At 49.7% G+C, this 20087-nt stretch overlaps 1 long non-coding RNA gene across 1 annotated transcript in view; it reads right to left on the reverse strand.

Annotated features, from left to right (window-relative positions):
• LOC141072642 (uncharacterized) overlaps positions 1–20087 on the reverse strand; it is a 131703-nt gene that overhangs the window by 68299 nt on the left and 43317 nt on the right. The window lies entirely within an intron of this gene.

A 20087-nucleotide genomic window follows, 5' to 3' on the forward strand; every position in this document is an offset into this window, starting at 1 on the left:
CCCTCAACAAAATTACTGTTAAATATCAGTATCCGTTACCCCTGATTTCGGATCTATTCTCCAGAGTTAAAGGTGCTTGCTGGTTTACCAAGCTTGACCTCAGGGGGGCGTATAATCTTATTCGCATTAAGCATGGGGATGAATGGAAGACGGCGTTTAATACTCCGGAGGGACATTTTGAGTACCTGGTGATGCCTTTTGGGCTCACTAATGCCCCTTCTATCTTCCAGTGCTTCATGAACGATATATTCCGAGACTTTGTGGATAAATTTTTGATTATCTATCTGGATGATATTTTGATCTTCTCCAAGAATTGGGACTCTCATGTGGAACATGTTCGGACTGTGTTCCGGATTTTGAGGGAGAATTCCCTGTATGTCAAGGGATCGAAATGCCTTTTTGGGGTACAGAGGGTTTCATTTTTGGGATTTATTTTGTCTCCGTCAACTATCAAAATGGACCCGGCCAAGGTACAGGCCATTTATGATTGGGTTCAGCCCACTTCTTTGAAGGCCCTCCAGAAGTTTTTGGGTTTTGCTAATTTTTATCGGAAATTTATAGCTAATTTTTCTGGTATTGCCAAGCCATTGACGGATTTGACTAGGAAGGGTGCTGATGTGCTGAATTGGTCTCCGGAGGCTGTTTCTTCCTTTCAGGAGCTGAAGCGAAGATTCACTTCTGCTCCGGTTTTGCGGCAACCTGATGTCTCACTCCCGTTTCAGGTGGAGGTGGATGCTTCTGAGATTGGTGCAGGAGCGGTGTTGTCCCAAAAAGATCCTGTGACATCTAAAATGAATCCTTGTGCTTTCTTTTCCAAAAGTTCTCCCCATCCGAACGTAACTATGATGTGGGGAATCGGGAACTGTTGGCCATGAAATGGGCATTTGAGGAGTGGAGACATTGGTTGGAGGGAGCCAAACACCAAGTCGTGGTCCTTACTGACCACAAGAATTTGATTTACCTGGAGTCGGCCAAGCGCTTGAATCCTAGACAGGCTAGGTGGGCCTTGTTTTTCACACGTTTTGATTTTGTGGTCTCTTTTCTTCCGGGCACTAAGAATGTCAAGGCAGACGCCCTCTCTAGGAGTTTCCTTGCTGATTCTCCTGTTGTGACTAAGCCTGCTACCATCTTAGGCGAGGGGGTAGTTCTTTCTGCCATCTCGCCCGATTTGATACGTGCTCTGGAAGAGTTTCAGGAGGACAAACCCGAGCGTTGTCCCAGTGGAAAGTTGTATGTTCCTGACCAGTGGAGGAAGAGAGTGATGTCTGAAGTTCATTGCTCTGCAATGGCTGGTCATCCAGGTATTTTTGGTACTAGAGATCTGGTGAGTCGGTCTTTTTGGTGGCCCGCCTTGTCTCGTGATGACAGGAATTTTGTGCAGTCCTGTGGGACTTGCTCCCGGTCTAAACCTTGTTCTCGCGCTAATGGCTTGTTGATGCCTTTGCCGGTGCCCAGGAGGCCATGGACCCATATTTCAATGGATTTTATCTCTGATATGCCTGTCTCTCAGAGAATGACTGTTATTTGGGTGATCTGTGATAGATTCTCTAAGATGGTCCATCTTGTACCACTCCCTAAGTTGCCATCTTCCTCTGAGTTGGTGCCCCTGTTTTTGCAACAGGTGGTTCGCTTGCACGGGATTCCTGAGAACATTGTATCTGACAGAGGAGTTCAGTTTGTGCCTAGATTTTGGAGTACTTTCTGTTCCAAGCTGGGAATTCAGTTGTCCTTCTCCTCTGCGTTTCACCCTCAGACCAATGGGCAGGCGGAGAGTACAAACCAGACTTTGGAGTCGTATTTGAGATGTTTTATTTCTGCCAATCAGGATGATTGGGTTTCATTTTTGCCCTTGGCCGAATTTGCTTTAAATAATAGAGCTAGTTCTGCCACTTTGATGTCACCTTTTTTTTGTAACTTTGGTTTTCACCCTCGATTTTCTTCAGGGCAGGTGGAGCCTTCTGCCTGCCCAGGTGTTGACACTGTGGTGGAGAGAATGCACCAGATCTGGGACCAAGTAGTGGATAAGTTGTCTCTCTCCCGGGAAAAGGCCCAGTGGTTTTCCAACCGGCATAGGACCGTTGGTCCCCAGTTTAAGGTGGGTGATATGGTTTGGTTGTCATCAAAAAATATCGCTATGAAGGTGGCTTCTCCTAAGTTTAAGCCTAGATTTATTGGACCTTTCAAGATTTTGGAGATTATTAATCCGGTCTCTTTTCGGTTGGCTCTTCCTGTCACATTTAAAATTCATAATGTGTTTCATAAGTCCTTGTTGAAGAGGTTTGTTGAACCAGTAGTTCCTGTGGTGGCACCTCCTGACCCTATATTGGTTGAAGGTAACATGGAATATGAGGTAGAGAAGATACTGGATTCCCGTCTGGCTAGACAGAGACTCCAGTATTTGGTTAAGTGGAAGGGTTATGGTCAGGAGGATAATTCCTGGGTCTCTGCCTCTGATATTCATGCCGAAAGATTGGTGCGTGCCTTTCATCGGGCTCACCCGGATCGCCCTGGTGGCATGGATGAGGGTTCGGTAACCCCTCCTCAAGGGGGAGGTACTGTTGTGAGTTCATTTTTCCCTTCACCATTGAGGTCTGATGAACTCCCTCCTCTGGTGAAGGAAGGTAGTGAGACTGATTACCAAACACCTGGGCAGCTAGATGATAACTGGGTGGCTGGAATTGAGGACTGGATATAAGGCTGCAGACGCCCTTCTTCCTGGCTGGTGATTTTCCTGCTGGATTCTTGGAGACCAGTCTGATTCCTGCGTCTCAAAGCTAAGTTTTTCTGTTCTGCTTTGTACTCTTCAGTTTTGTTTTTGTTTTGCCTTGTTTTTTGGGAGTTCTTCCATCCCCGGCCGGGGGTGAGCTGAATTCCATTTTTGTCTCTGATCTGTTGATCTTTTGCTCTGTCTTCAGAATATACCTGAGTGCTGATATAGTCTTTTGAAGCCTAGCGACTTCAGGGCCTGTTTTTCCTATCAGTTGGTAGGCTCATTTTGATAGGGTTTTTGCGGATGGCAGACAGCAGCTTTCCTATCCTGTCCTATGTAGTTAGGTTAAGCAAATGATGGGGCCCAAGCTATCTTTCTATCTGTGTTAGTGTTTTCATCTTGCTTCACCGTCATTATATGTTGGGGGCTGCCTATTGCTTTGGGGTCTGCTCTGGGGCAGTTTAGTTTTTCCCCTTTCTGTCTTTAGGCTATGTAGCTCTCCGGCTGTGATCGAGGGGTCTAGGGCACTGTAGGAACCCCCCACGGCTACTGCTAGTTGTTGTGGATAGGTTCTGGGGTCTGCAATCCGATAGCTGCCAACCTCTCTGGTTTTTCTGGACTTAGCTGGTATTTCGTTTTTTCCTCCTTCGGTGACTCATCATAACACATGAACCATCGCGGCCCCCACCCAAGTCGGTCCCCACGACCATTCGCCTCTTACGATTGTGGAGAATTGGGACGCTCCGCCCGAGAGTGCCCACGTTCCAGGGGAAACTTGCCCCGCTGGCCAAGAAGAGCAGAGGACCCTGAGCCGTGGAGACACCGCCCGGAGCTGGAGCCCATCACACGGGGTGGAGGTAGTCACGAAGACCTAGTCGCGCGGTGCCCAGCGGTATGGGCAGAGATCGAAGGCCATGCCGTGCGATGCCTAGTGGATATGGGATCGCAGGTTACGACCATACCAGAGACTTATTTTCAGCAGCGTTTTCCCGAAGCAGTGAGACCTCAGTGGGGGACAGTGATAAAGTTGGTAGCCGCCAACCAGTTACCAGTTCATGTCGTCGGAGTAGCCTGGATGCGGCAAATCACTCGGCCGCCGGGGAGTGGTCCTCACCCATGGAGACACAGACAGCAAACATCCGGTCATTCTGGGTATGAACATACTACGAGAGTTCGGCATCCTCCTCCTCAATGAACCCACACAAGAAACTCTGAGCCACTTGGGTTCTCGCACGGCCCAAGGGCAGGTCTTCCAGCGGTTGGTGCGGGAGGCGCGAGTGCTCCAGGAGTGCCAGGAGGGTGAGGCGCTTGGCATGGTCATCGCGCCGGCAGCCTCCCGCTCGTGCTTCCTCCAGGGCAGATGGTGGTAGCTCTGCCAATCCACACCCCGATGCCACTGGAGGGCGTGGAGGTGCAGGTGGAGTCATGTTACTCGGAGCGCCTGCACCCTGGCATACTGGTAGCCTGCTCCCGATCTACGGTGTGGGAGGTGACCGTCCTGGTGTGTTGTATCAACCTGGAAGACCTAGATATCACCCTGAAGGCCCGGGCCGAAATGGCCAAACTAGTGAGGCCTTTGGAGGAGATGCTGCCCGGAGATCCTTGGGCAGTAACAGTATGAACCCAACAGACTGCCGTGTCCTCGACCCAGGAGAAAGGTCGAGTCATCCTGGAGAGAATGCGGGCTGAACTTTCCGGCCTAGCGCCAGCCCAGCTTCTCCAGGTAGAGACACTTCTTGGACAATTTTACAGTGTCTTCGCCAGCCACGAGGACGACTTCGGATGTACCACGGCCATCACGCATGGGATCCCCATGGCAGGAGAAGCCCCCATCCGGGAGCGATAGCGGCAAATACCACCGCAGCTATACCAGGAAATGAAAACCCTATTAGCCCAAATGCTCCGGAAGGGGGTCATATGAGAAAGCCAGAGCCCTTGGGCAGCCCCTATTGTCCTGGTTCGGAAAAAAGATGGCACTCTGCGTTTTTGCGTGGATTATCGGAAGTTGAACGCCTGCACCATCAAGGATTCGTATCCATTGCCCCGCATAGAAGAGTCTCTGTCCGCCCTGGGGAACGTGACGTACTTTTCAACCCTAGACCTGGCCAGTGGGTACTGGCAGGTGCCGATGTCGGAGGAAGACAGAGCCAAGACGGCATACATCCTTCTCATGGGACTGTTCGAGTTGAATCGGATGCCGTTTGGGCTGGCCAATGCCCCAGGAACTTTTCAGCGGTTGATGGAGTGGTGTCTAGGAGACCTCAACTTTGAAGCCATGTTGATATACCTGGACGATATTATCATCTATTCCACCACGTTCGAGGACCACCTGAGGCCGTTGGGGCAGGTGCTCGGCCGGCTGCAGAAGTACGGGTTAAAGGTAAAGCCCCAGAAATGCAACCTGTTCCGCACCCAGATCGAATACCTGGGGCATACTGTCTCGGCAGAGGGTGTCCGACCATCCCTGGAAAAGGTCGCTGCCATGCGGGGGTGAAGGACGTGCGGGCCTTCTTGGGGTTGGCCGGCTACTACCGTCGGTTCGTGAAGAATTTTGCACGCCGAGCTTGAGCCCTGCAAGACCTGCTGAAGGGGGCTCCCGCTGGGGCGAATGGACGGAAGATCCAGTGGCAGCAACCGCAAGAGGATGCGTTTCAAGATCTCAAAGCTGCTCTCTCGGACGCCCCGGTATTGGCATATGCGGATTTCTCGCCACCGTTCATCCTGCATACCGATGGGAGCCTCCAGGGATTGGGAGCTGTGTTGTCACAGGTGCAGGACGGCTGGGAGAAAGTGATCGCCTATGGTAGCCGGTTGCTGCACGACTCAGAACGCAACCCGGACAATTACAGCTCCTTTAAGCTCGAGCTCCTCGCGGTAGTGTGGACAATGATGGAGCAATTCGCAGAGTACCTGGCGGGCTCCGAAGTAGTAGTGCGGACCGATAACAACCCGTTAGCCCATTTGGAGAATGCCAAACTGGGGGCCCTAGAGCAGCGGTGGGTGGCTCGGATGGCCAAATTCAATTATAAGATCATCTACAAACGGGGAGCAGAAAACGTGCACGCCGACGCGCTCTCCAGAATCCGACACACCACCCCAGGAAGAAGTCGAGAAGACGAATTAGAAGCAGACGAGATGCCATTCGCCCTCACCACCGCGCTTACAGTCAACACGCAAGAAGTGCCTCATCCGGGACTCCTAGGAGGGATGCTGGAACAGCCCCGCGACAAATGGATTCAGCAGCAACAGGAAGATACAGAAGTTGGACTCCTACGCCGATGGGTGGCCACCGGTAAATTGCCCATGGGCTCACAGAGACAGACTTTGACCCAAGATATGTTGCTGATGTTGCGCCAGTGGGAAAAACTAGTCATCAAAAAGGGACTTTTATTTCGAAAAGCCATGTCACATCAGCTACGATATGGCAGGTGATCGTGCCTGGAGCCCATCTCAACCAACTCCCCGGGAAGCCCATGAGAAGGGGTCTCATTTTGGTGCTCAAAAGACTTTACAATGGTTGCAGCAGATAGCGTACCACCCATGCTTGCACGCTGCTGTAGAAGAAGTTTGTCGAATCTGTCGCCCATGCGAGCTCGCTAAACCCCTGGCGCAATGAGCCCCGGTGCAAACTATTGTAACATCAGCCCCTCTGGAGCTTCTTATGGAGGATTATCTGACCATAGGTCCTGCCTATCAGGGGTATGAACATTGTCTCGTTATGGTGGACCATTTCACCAAGTTTGCCGTGGTCACCCCCACTCGAGACCAGACAGCGGAGTTGGCCGCCTATGCGATTTGTATAAACTTTATCCAAGTGCACGGCTGCCCGCAATGAATACATTCGGACCAAGGAGCGTGCTTCCTAGGAAGAGTCATGGAAGAACTACATCATCTCTACGGTATCGATAAGTCTCGGACTACACCATACCACCCGCAGGGAAACGAAGCCTGCGAACGATTCAATCGGACACTAATCCAAATGCTGCGTACCCTGAAGAGCGACCGAAAGGCCCGCTGGCCTGAATACATCCCTGAGCTGGTGTAGGTATATAATAACCGGGTGTACCGGGTGACTGGTTACACCCCCTACTCATTGCTGTTTGGACGGAAGGCAAAGGAATCACGGAAGTGGAGTTAAACCCAGAGGAACCTCTACCCTGGACTGGAGTATCCTCGAGGGTCCGAAACCAATGGCACCGGCTGCAGACCCTTCACCGAATCGTCCATAGAAAGCTCCATGATCTAGAACACCTGGGGGGAGCGCTGCCCCTACCAATTGACTTCCAGGCTGGGGATTGGGTACTCGTACTAGATCAATGCTCCCAAAACAAGTTAGAACCATGGTGGGAGGAAAACCTGTACCGAGTGTTGCGCCGGATAAGCCCCGACGGGCCTGTGTATGAAATACAATCAGAAAGAGACTGTGCACCTCCCACTGGTACTGTGCACCAAAATATGTTGCGCCCCCGTGCGTCCACTGATCCCATGCGACCCGTGCCGATCACTCAGGTCCCCGGCCCCCCGTCAACGGTCTGGGACCTGGATGACGAAGAGGACTTCCCAGCCACATCCGCGGGCCCTCCAAGTAATAACATTGCAGCGGACCCAGTTAGCCTGCCAGAATCGACCAACCCACCACCATCCACCACCCCAGAAAGCTACACCCCGGTCAAACTTAGACGCTTCGAGCGGTCAACAGCTGGCAAACCCCCTGAACGTTACAAACAGGACCAGTTCGTATGGCGACAAGAACTGTCATCTCCAAAGATTAACTCGAGTCTACTAAAGCCCTCGCCCAAGGACTGGCAAGCATACAGGGTGGGGGAGTGTGGGAGAGAGGGTCCCGGTCGAGTGTCCGGGTCAGAACCAAGGGGACCGTCACCTGGGTTCCGGGGGAAACTGTTTTCGGGGGACAGAGTTCGGGGACGGACCGCTGTGACAGACAGATGGGCTGGGGGAGGGACCAGTATAAAGGAGGCGGGGAATTCCCAGGACGATGAGTCAGCAGAACGAGACAGAAGGAGCAGGAGATCGTGGGAGCGACTGAGTGCCAGAGCAACTCACCAGAGCCAGGAAGGAGGCCAGAGACAGGAGAGATACTTCACCTGGACATCAGCAGGACAGCACCGAGACGACCGAGAACCGCTGCCCCGCGTCAACCAGTGGCCGTTGCCACCTCGCTCCTGCCCGCGGCTGCGGCCTGCCCGCGGCCACCAGTGGCCATTGCCGCCTCGCTCCTGCCCGCGGCTGTGGCCTGCCCGGGGCCACCAGCGGCCATTGCCGCATCACTCCTGCCCGCGGCTGCGGCCTGCCTGCGGACACCAGCAGCCACTGCCGCCTCACTCCAACCCGCGACTGCTGCCTGTCTCCCGCTGTCCGCAGCGGTCTGCCCTCACCCGTGGTCGCGGCAAGCCTAGTGCCGTCGGCGGCCACCACTGTCCCGCTCCAGTCTGCAGCAGGGGCCGGGCCTCTGCTGACCGCAGACTCCCCGTCGCAGCCGTTAGCTACGCAGGTGGCCTGTCATTTGCCACCACATATCGCTGCCACTTGCCCCAGTCCGGGGGCTGCGGCCCATCCGTCCAAGGACTCCACCGAGGCCTGTGGGGCTCCAGTGTCATCAGCGCACTAGAGAGCGAGAAGACTTCGTCAACGCCTCAGCAATTGGACCCAGCAACTACTACGCCGAAAGACCACCGTCCCACACGGCGAGAGACGTCTGGACGGCTAAGTTGACTATATATTTAAGGACCCGTAGTCGGCCATACTGTGGCCCTATAGTGACCGGCTATTGCCGGAAGTAGTCGTGTTCTACCCGTTTGTGTTTGCTTGTATAGAGCCCCTGCAAGGGCAACCCGTGTTACCCCTTTTGGTGATCAGGCCGTGACTGAGGAAAGTTCCCTCTAGTCTTATAAACATTATTATAGAAAGCACCAAATTGTCTTGCGACTCGTCACTGCATCCTGCGTACCTGCAAACACCACAGGGTCACCAGCACAGACACAATGGTAGGTTCTCGGGAGTTCAGCTACAAAAGGCACACAGGCGACAAACAGATCATGCCACACCGCCAACAAGCCACATTGGAGACAGCAAGAAACAAAAATCACAGGAGTCTCAGTCGGAAAGGGCTCTGGAGATTAGATAGGCCATAAACCTTCAGGGCTGTTCCAATGCCTACCCCAACATTAACAAGACAGGAAATCTCCTGCAGCAACCAGGGGTCAAAGACTACCAGACAGAGCAAGGATGTTTCTAGATAATGAGGATTAAATGCAACTATAACTTTTCCTGTATTGAAATTTCTGATGTTTGTCCGAATGAGTCAAGTGGGCGGTCCTACTAGTGACTAACAGCTATCTCTGCATGTGCAGTTCTAAGGAGAAGAACCGGACCGTGGGTACCTGTCCTGTGCCGGGTCCGGAACTGTCGGGATTGTCTCTCCTGTTGTCCAGGGGGAAGGAGTAAGAGACCGAACAGACCTTTGCACACGGAAGCAGTGGGCGTGGCTGGGGGAGTACAGGGACAGAGCGCGCGGAAGCAGTCAGTCTTGGCGGGAGCAATCAGCGCGCAGCAGAGAAAGAGGTGCGCTCCATTCCTTGAGCAACGGGACTGCGCGGATCTGCGTCTTTGTACCCCCACAGTCACCAGCGGGGATTGCAGAGAGAAGTGCGGTGTGCCCTATAATTGGCAGGAAGCTAGGTGCCATGCGTGTCATGACCGTAAGTACAGCGCACGTTCCACAGAGAGAGAACCGGGTGCTGTATAGACATCTGCGGCCAACCTTACTGGCATATCCCTGCCCGCCCATGGTGGATCCTGATAGTTCTGTGGCCTTGTTTGTTTCGGTCGCGTATGCTCATGGACTAGGGACTCAGCGGAAGATACCGGAGACCAACTGCTGTCGCCAGAAGACGGACCGCCGCTGTCCACAGAATCTCTTTGGACCAACACCGTACCAGCTGTTGCTGGCGCTATAAACCCCCAAGTAGTATCTGCAGTCTGAAGGACTCCTGACACAATAAGTGCACCAAAGAACTGCTGTCACCTTGTTTATTAACTCTTCATATCCTTTATAATTGGCCTGCTATTCTCCCAGTTAACCCTTCATCTCCCTGCTAGGAGGTAACCCCTTGTTAAATTAAAACTGTCAAATTTGTTAACCCTTGCTCTGCCTTCTGTCTGTCACTGCATCCCGCAACCTGCTTTCACAGTCATATGGGAAGGCTGTCCTTCTCTTAATAGGACCGCCGACTGGACTCGAGTGCAGAAAGACGCTAGGGAATTCAATGTTTAAAATGTCAGTTTTGCTGGAACTTTTCCCACAAAATTGTGTATCAATCTGATTATCTCCTTCTGCTCTATAACATCCTGCCTGCAGTTCCAATACCATTTTTAAACTAAGCAAGTTCCCTTTTATAGTCATGTAAGATGCCTACAAAATAACTGGATATTTGAAAAATTATGCTGACATAACAGACGTATGTTAAATGTTATTTCTTTACTTTTTTTGTTCAGTATGGCTCTCTCATTTATGGTGTAAAAATTAAAAAAAAAAAAAAAAAATTTAAATTTTTTGGTCACATTTTTTCATAACTAAACACAAAAAATATTGAACTAAATTTACTATCAAAAGAAATTGCAATGTGTCATGATAAAAACAGTCTCAGAATTATTGGGATATGTAGAAGTATTCCAAAAATAATCATTACATAGTAATGTGTAGGATTCAAAAAATGGGTCTTTGTTACAAATTCCTAAATTAGCTCTGTCGCTAATGGGTTAAACTGCAAACTACGGACAGCACTCGGATGAGAAAAGGTGGTATTTGTGAACCCTCCATTTATATCATGGATGCATTGATTTGATTTGGAAAGTTTGATTTGTGACTCAGATTAAAAAATAGAAATGTCTTTTTTTTTTTTTTAAAGGCCACTCGGCACGTGAAAAAACGCCAGACACATGAAAAGCCCCACAGACCATAATCGGTGTGTTCTATCAGAAAAATGGCCCTCTGAGCAGTGTCTGACAGGGTTACCAGGGCCACCCCAGTATCCTCAACTCCAGGGCCCCACATTTGAGCTACATGCAAATGTGACTTTAATTTCATTCACAAATTTCTAAATTAATAAACTGAGTAGATTGTTAAATGAATAAAATGCCGCCTTTGTCTGTACATAATGATCCAAGTCAGAGGCGTAGCTAGGATTTCAGCTTGGGGAGGGGCGAAAAATCTGAGTGGGCCCCTGACCACTACAGTGGTGCACCCTAATTGTGAGTATAGGGGAACATCAGCAGATGACTTCTCTGAGATTGAAAATAAATCTATATACAAAAATGAACACTGATATTACTATATGGGGACCATATTGTGGTAGATACCAGTCCTGCAGACTATATAAGAGATCACAGCACAGTTATAGATTGTGACTTATGCCTCTTTCACACATCAGGTTTTCGCCGTCAGGCGCGATCCGGCGCTTTTGACAGAAACCGGATCCGGCAAAATGCAATGCCGGATCCGGTTTCCCCCCCATTGACTTGCATTTGCGCCGGATCGCGCCGGATGGCCATGCGTTTCATCCGGTTTTCGCCGGATCCGGCAATGTGTCGCGATCCGGCGTCTGGAAAAAACGGTGACTGTAACGTTTTTTGTCTCCGGCGAAAAAGTCGGACACGCCGGATCCGGCGCGTCCGGCTTTTTCACACAATGAAAGCCTATGAGCGCCGCAATGCGCCGGATCCGGTTTTTTGGTCTGAGCATGCTCAGTAGCTCTGCCCACAAGACATATATAAAAGCAAGACAGTGGGACCCACAGCCACACCCAACATGCCACCCAAGACAGCAACCAGGCGCAGGAGAAGGCAGGAGACCACTGCAGCACCATCAGCACCACCACCACCCCAAATGGAGCAGCAAATAGAACATGCTGAGGAGGGGAGGCCAGCAGCAGATGAGAGACGGTAATTATCAAATAACCCATTCCTCCAAACTAGGGCTATTGAATATCAAGATATTCATTGGCCCTTTGTTTCTCTTTATTCAACAGCCGCCCAATAGATGCAGCAGCAGCAGCAGCAATGGCAGCAGCTGGAACACCACCCACAGGCATGGAGTGTGGCCACCAGGAAGACAGCACATCATCTTCTGGGAGCCCTCCCTCGCATCGTCAGCGTTTGACGGTAAGTTTTTATTTCCAAAATCCATCTTCTCTGTAATATATGTCTATTCATTGCCTTTTATTTCAAAACAGGAATCACAAGATGAAGAGGAGCTCCCAGAAGAAGAAGGAAGGGGTGGACAGACACCTGGAGTGGGCTCACAATTGGTAAGTTTTTTGCATCAAACGCAGAAACACAACATCACACTACACACAACACATAGAAAACAATGTTCTGCAGACCACACACAGCAAACAAATGCCTACATCCAAAGACATAACATTTTTGTTTTCTTCTCTAGTCTTCCCAATCTGGTGCTCGGCCAAGAGGTCCTCGCAGTGCCTCCCAGGGTCGTCGGCGACAGCAACGCGGCGGTCACCAGCGTGTAAGTATAAATATTTTTGCTTTGTTTTTTTGCACTTTTTATTTCATTTCTTTTGTGGAGGCTAATTATGTTATTTTTGTCTTTTTCTTTAACAGCCTTCACAGCGTGCTCCCGACTCTGACGGTGAGGATGGAGGGATTGATGTGGACCGCCTCATCGATCTCGTCAGAGAAAGGGAGCCGCTCTGGAATATGGCTGACCGCCGCCACGCTGACCTGATCGTTACCTGACGACTCTGGGAGGAAATCTGTTCGCTCCTTGTTGGCCGCTGGGAGGACCTCGAAGCTCGGGCCCAGATTAAAGAGCGAAAGTATATACAGTACCGGTTGCTTGATGTAAACCAGTGTTTCCCGAACTCCAGTCCTCGTGGTCCCCACGGATCATGTGTTCAGGATTTCTATTTACTATAGAAATCCTGAAAACATGACCCCTGGGGACCATGAGGACTGGAGTTTGGGAAACACTGATGTTGTATACTAACCACTCCTTTCTCGTTTCAGGGAACAGAATTGTGAATCGGTGGCGGTCTGTGAGAGATCGTTTCAAGAAGGAGTTCAATAAAGAGATGCGGGCCCCGAGTGGATCTGGAGGACGCAGGAGCAAGTACAAGTACGCAGAAGCCCTGTCGTTCCTCCGGGAAACAATGGTCACCAGAAGGTAAATATTACACACCACATGTGAAAAAAAATGTTATATGTAAATTTTTTTTTCAGCCAGGGCCATACCATGTCAGTATTTTAATTGTTTTTTTTTCTCTTTATTCCACAGCACGGTGAGCAGCACTCGGGAGCCGGCACGATTGGACCCTTCTGAGGCGATCCCTGAGGAGACCGGCACCGAGGGACACTTCGACCGCCCCGGTACATCTGCACCTTCCCAGCCTTCCCACACATTCGACCCATCTGTCCCATCCACCAGCACAGGAGCATCGTGGCCGCCTACATTACATGAAGCTGCTGGTGAGATCACTTTCCCTTTACCCCACCCTTCTGCCCCTGTCACCTCTAGTACACCTGCAGGTACTGGGCGGCAGCGGCAGAGGGGTCAGGAAAAGACTTATGCGCCAGAGTTCTTGCATCTGAATGCATCTTTCCAGAACTGTCTAAAAGTCTTGTCAGAGCAAATCTCCGCAGGCTATCAGCAGATCAACTCCAGCATTCTGGAGGTGAAGACACTTCTGCAAACCATGCATTCAGAAGCAAGATCTTCGCCAAACCACACCTTTTTCAGGTCTGTTGTGGAGCGCATGGAAACGCTCTCTCCTGCCCAGCAGATGCATGTAATGCATTCATGCCACGCTGCTCTCCAGCAAGTTACCTCCCAACCTCCTCCTCCTCCCACCACAGTAGTTCCTCTACCTGCACCCCCTCCAGCCACTTTCCATCCTCCCCCTCCTATTACATCTACACCCCCTCCAGCCACTTTCCATCCTCCCCCTCCTATTACATCTACACCCCCTCCAGCCACTTTCCATCCTCCCCCTCCTATTACATACCATCCACCTCCAGCCACTTTCCATCCTCCCCCTCCTATTACATACCATCCACCTCCCCAGCACCATCTACCTCCCCAGCACCATCCACCTCCCCAGCACCAGCAACCTCCCCAGCACCAGCAACCTCCCCAGCACCAGCAACCTCCCCAGCACCAGCAACCTCCCCAGCACCAGCAACCTCCCCAGCACCAGCAACCTCCACAGTACCTGCAAACTCCCCAGTACCAGCAACCTCCCCAGTACCAGACATCTCCCCACTTCCAGCAACCTGCCCCGTACCAGACATCTCCCCACTTCCAGCAACCTGCCCCGTACCAGACATCTCCCCACTTCCAGCAACCTGCCCCGTACCAAACTCCTTCCCCATACAACTTGCCATCAACATCATCTGCTCCTACAGTCCCTGCCCAACCCTCCACTCCACCACCCACCACCTCTTCTGCTTCCCACATGTCCACCCATTCTGTAGTTTTCTCCACACCTTCACCTCTAACTGTTCCTTCCCCACCACGATCCCAGTCCTCTCTCCACACTCCCAGTGTCGAAGTGTCCCGCAGCCCCTACAGCAGTATTTCCACCACACACTACACAGAATTATAATGTGTGTATTTAAATAAAAATGACAAGTTTTATGGTTTCAGTTTTATAGTTTCAAAGTTTTATTAAACAAGTTTATTAAAATTTTAAAAAAGTTTACTAAAAAAAACATTTTTCAATAAAAGTTAAATTATTTTACACTGGTTGTCTGTCATTTCTTTCTGCGGCGAAAAAGGTTAAATACAGGGTATTTAAAAGGTGAAATGGTATTCAAAACTAGGTATATAACTGTGGGTAAATTTTAGCTTTTTGCCACAGTTGTGTTCCTGGTTGTGTTTGAAGCAAAGTATTTCACCTAAAAAGTTGTGTTTATTGTTGGTGATTTCCTAACAATGTACACAACTTTTGTTAAAAGGTGAAATACTTTGCATAAAACACAACCAGGTACACACCTGTGGCCTAAAGCTAAAAATAGAGACCATGACAAGATAGCCAACTTTGGTTGGCAAAGGTATATACTGTTGGTACAGAAGGTACACAAGTTTGGTTAGGGCACAAATCTTTCACACTCTGTCATCCTGCCAGTGTACTCTGCCTTGAGGTGACATAAAGTATAGTGCAAAATTGTCCCTCATTACTGAAACCGTCACAGAACTTCTAGTGGTAATGTCATGGTAATCTTGCAAGGTGGTTTCTTCAGAGGTGTCCTCAATGGAAATGGGTTCCTTGCAGATAACAAAATTGTGGAGTACCACGCACGCTTTGATCACCTCGTCCACAGTTTCTGTCTTGAGGTTGATCGCAGTCAATAGGACCCGCCATTTGGCTGTCAGAATACCAAAGGTACATTCAACCATTCTTCTTGCTCTTGTGAGGCGGTAATTAAAAATGCGTTTTGGTCTTGTCAATCCTCTGCTAGAGTACGGTTTCAAAAGGTGTTCTGACAGCTGGAAGGCTTCATCCCCTACACAGACAAATGGCATAGGTGGACCAGATGTTTGCGGCAGCGGTCTAGGTGGTGGGAACTGGAAGGTGTTTCCATACAGTTTACGCCCCATGGCAGACAGTTTGAAAACTTGAGAGTCATTGGAGCGGCCATAGGCCCCAATATCAACCGCAATAAATTTGTATTCCGCGTCAGCGATGGCCATGAGGACAATTGAAAAATATTTCTTGTAATTGAAATATTCCGATCCCGATCCAGCTGGCTTTACAATGCGGATGTTTCCCGTCCACAGCGCCCAAGCAGTTTGGAAACTGACATATCTGTTGAAACTTGTCAGCAATTTCAATCCACCTCTCTGTTGTGGGCTCTGGTAAAAACTCTTCAGCTAAGGAGTCCCACAGTGCACGGCATGTGTACTTCACAATTCCAGATATGGTGGAAATCCTGAGTCTGTACTGGAAATGCAGTGACGAAAGGGATTCTCCAGTTGCAAGAAATCTGTGGGGAATTAAAAAACAATAAATTAGTTTTAAATCACAGCATTACATACCAAAACTGACCTATAACACTTGGAGATACAAACTACCACCAACAAGATTGCAGTGAAAGTGTGCTCTGATGCGATCATATCCAATAAATGTGGCTTACCTTAAAGTCACCATCAGACGCTCTGCGGGTGAAACAGAGAAGCGGCAATAGGTGTCCGCTTTTCTTATGAGGTGTGCAATGCGCTCCACCAAGTAATCAAAATTCTCCATTTTCATCCTAACATATCCAAAAAATTTATCCGGGTTTCGTCGAAGGTCCATGCATAGTGTAGAATAGACCCCACGCGTCATTCTCTTGGCTGTGATGGGGTGGATCCACAAACGTCGTCTACGATGCCTGATGCGCTGCTGTCTCGCTCTCTCCTTCACCAGAACAATCACCCTCAAACGATTCGCCTCCACTGTAAAATCCGCCAAATTCTTCAAAATATTTCCAATGACAACATCCATCTTCGCCAGTAACTTGCTCTTCTCTCCAACCTGCACTTTCTCCTCTACAACCTGTCAAAGAAGGGCTGTAGGAACATGCTATATATAGTTTTCCAGTAGCCAATCCCGTTCGGAAGGCCACAAGGGTCAATTTTAAAAACCGGATCCGGCGTAATCCGTCGAAAAACGGATAGAAAAACGGATGAACCGGATGAGACGGATCCGGTTTTGTCTGTCCAGAAAAAGACGGATCCGCCAGAAAACCGGATCCGTCACATCCGGTTTTACGAAACATTTGCCGGATCCGGCGTTCCGGCACAACGCCGGATCGCGCCTGACGCCGAAAACCTGATGTGTGAAAGTAGCCTTACAGGTAACGTTCTTTCTGGTGAATTTTTGCAGTCTTTTCCATCTGGCCCAGACCAACATGACAACTTCTCCAACCAGGACTCCTCTGCAGAGATTACAGCAACACATCTGACTTCTCACATTTCCTGCACCGTCCTTATCTATGCCCAACCTGTGCAAACTACTCATTCTGCTGATACCCCAATACTGAGCTGCTGCTGCGATATGTGTCCTACAGCACCTGCTGTGTGGTACAGTAACAGCTCCTCTTACCGCCCACATAATACTGCCACCACTGTGCCCCTTACATAGTAATAATGCCACCACTGTGCCCCTTACCTAGTAATAATGCCTCCTTTGTGCTCTGTAGATATTAAAATTCCCACCTAAAAAATATTAATGCCCTGTGCTAGTGCCCTCCACATTTTGTCCCTAAAAAAGTAATAATACCCCATATGCAACATTGATGGTCACAATACTGAGTGCTCCCATAACAATAAAGCTTCTTAAGTGCCCACTTAACATTTGTTATCACAGATTGGAGCAGGCGGTCATGTCATGACTCTTTCGGCTTCTCTCAATTCTCTTCTATTGAGAGAAACCAAACCTTTCTAGTCGACACATGCAAATAGCAAACGTGTGGTTCCTGACCTTCCGATAATGCCAGTGATATTTGGGGCTCGATGCAGCAGGCGCTCCCTGTCATGATTTGGCAGTCTGCAGTCACATAAAGTGACTGCAATTGTTTCAAACCATAATTAACTTTAGAACTATAAATTGCTTATTAAATTATTAAAGCTCCACTCCAGCGGGGGTTATTTTGTACTCATCCTCCGGCGTATTCACCACTTTTCGGCACCGCTTCAGTCCAGCGGCTCCATCTTCTGAGCACAGCTTCTAACTGGCCACAAATTAGAATCTACGTCACAAGCGCTCAATGTAAGTCTATAGACAGAAAGCGGCAAGAACAAGACCTGGAATGGGGCTCTCATAGACTCATATTGATTAGAGACCTCTGCTCCACTCCATGAAACACTGGAGCAGCGGACAGGTCACAAACTGGAGGAGATGGCGCCGAACGGCGGCGAAAACAGATGAAAATGCTGGAAGGTGAGTATGATACAGTCGGTCGAGGTCTTGGATTTAAATGTCACCACTCCAGTGGTGAAATAAAGAAAATCTGGAGTGGTGATTTAAAGGGAATCTGTCACCCTCTGGTACCTGGATGACCTATTAATATGGGCATACAGGTAATAGAAATGTTACACTGGTCCTACCTGTATGCTTCATATTATTGGTATTGTTGCTGAGAAATGTTATTTTCTGTTTTTATGTTAGTGATTTCTTCCAGGCTCCGGGGCGTGTGGTGCTTGCAAGAAATCCCTGCCCCCTGTTTTCATTGTACTACTACCCCCCTCCCATCAGCATCAGTTACAGCTTCGGAATCCCGCGCCTGCGCCCGGCACTCCCTCAGGAATACATCCCTCATCCTCTCCCTTCTGTGGGCACTGCATTCAAGGAACTTCTGTGCAGGTAAGGCCTCTTTCACACTTCAGTTTTTTGCATCAGTTATAATCCGCCAAAAAGGCGGACAAGCGGATCCGTTCTCAACTGATGTGAACGGATGGCACAGGATCCGTTTTCAGACGGATCCTGAAAATGAAGAAATTTGAGAGAGAGAGAGAGAGAGAGAGAGAGAGAGAATTTTTTTTTTTTTTTTGTCCGGCACCCAGAAAGAAATTCGGGTTAAATCAGTGTTTGCAGGATCCGCCAGATAAAAAAACGTTACAAGCTCCGTTTTGAAATTTTTGAGGATGGTGACGGACAGCAACTTTTGGCGGATCCTCACAAAAAACGGATGCAACGGACAGCAATCCGTCACAATCCGCCATTAATGCAAGTCAATGGGAAAAAAACGGATCCTCAAAAAAAATTTAAGGATCCGTTTTTTTTCAAAACCTGGCGGATTGTGACTGATTGTAAAAAACGGAAGTGTGAAAGAGGCCTAAGCCACTGTGACCTCCAGTGTGTGCGCCAATAACGTGCTCTCCCCACTTCCTCCCTGCATAGTCATCACTAGGAACCATATGTACATGGTGATGACTATGCAGGGAGGAAGTGGGGAGAGCAACTTATCGGCGTGCACACCGGAGGTCACTGGAGCAGAAGTCGCCAGCGCAGAAGATCCCTGAATGCAGTGCCCATAGAAGGGAGAATGAGGTGAGTATTTCAGAGGGAGTGCAGGGGGCGCAGAATTCCGGGGACATAACTGGCGCTGATGGGAGGGAGTAAGTATTACGATGAAGACAGAAGGCAGGGATTTTCGCAGCGCATGCACCAGAGCCTGGAAGAAATCATGAGCATAAAGACAGAATATAACATTTCTCAACAAGACCGTTTATATGAGGCAGACAAGTAGGACTATTACCTGTATGCCCATATTAATATGTCATATACGTTCCAGGGGGGTGACAAATTCCCTTTACATGTGATTCAGCTCATGGTTACTATATGGGGGCTTGTTATACTAATACTTGTAAATGACCGAGCTAAGGTAAGTATCAAATGCCCCCGGCCTCCCCATCTTCAGCCCCCCAGTTAGCAACTATTACATGTAATAGAGTGAATATAATGTCAAAACATATAATGATCAGCCCCCCCAGTGCCCTGTTGCCCCTCACCCACCTCAGCTCTCACAAAACACCCAACCTCTCACATTAACCCCCCAGTGACCTGTTGCTCCTCACCCACCTCTGCCCTCACAATACCCTCAAACTCTCACATTCAACCCCCAGTGTCCTGTTGCCCCACACCCACCTCAGCCCTCACAATATCCCCATTCTCTCACATTCACCCCCCCAGTGACCTGTTGCTCCTCACCCACCTCTGCCCCCACAATACCCTTAAACTCTCACATTCAACCCCCAGTGTCCTGTTGCCCATACCCACCTCAGCCCTCACAATACCCCCATTTTCTCACATTCACCCCCAAGTGTCCTGTCGCCCCTCACTCACGTCTGCCCTCACAATACCCTCAAACTCTCACATTCAGCACCCAGGGTCCTGTCGCCCCACACCCACCTCAGCCCTCACAATACCCCCATTCTCTCGCATTCACCCCCCAGTGTCCTGTAGCCCCTCACCCACCTCAGCTCTCACAATACCCCCCATCCTCTCACATTCACCTCCCAGTGCTCTTTCCCCCTCACCCACCTCAGCCCTCACAATACCCCCATCCTCTCACATTCACCCCCAGTACCCTATCCCCCTCTCCCATAATACCCCCATCTTCTCACATTCACCTCCCAGTGCTCTTTCCCCCTCACCCACCTCAGCCCTCACAATACCCCCATCCTCTCACATTCACCCCCAGTACCCTATCCCCCTCTCCCATAATACCCCCATCTTCTCACATTCACCCCCCAGTGACCATAACATGCCTTCATTTAATCAATCAATTACATTTCATCCCCACTTACAGATGAAGTTTGCAGACACTTGCAGTGAGGCAGGACCAGGAAGTGTCTGAG

This window comes from Dendrobates tinctorius, unplaced genomic scaffold, assembly GCF_039654945.1.
Source record: "Dendrobates tinctorius isolate UK_male_01 unplaced genomic scaffold, ASM3965494v1 ptg000285l, whole genome shotgun sequence".
Taxonomy (NCBI): domain Eukaryota; kingdom Metazoa; phylum Chordata; class Amphibia; order Anura; family Dendrobatidae; genus Dendrobates; species Dendrobates tinctorius.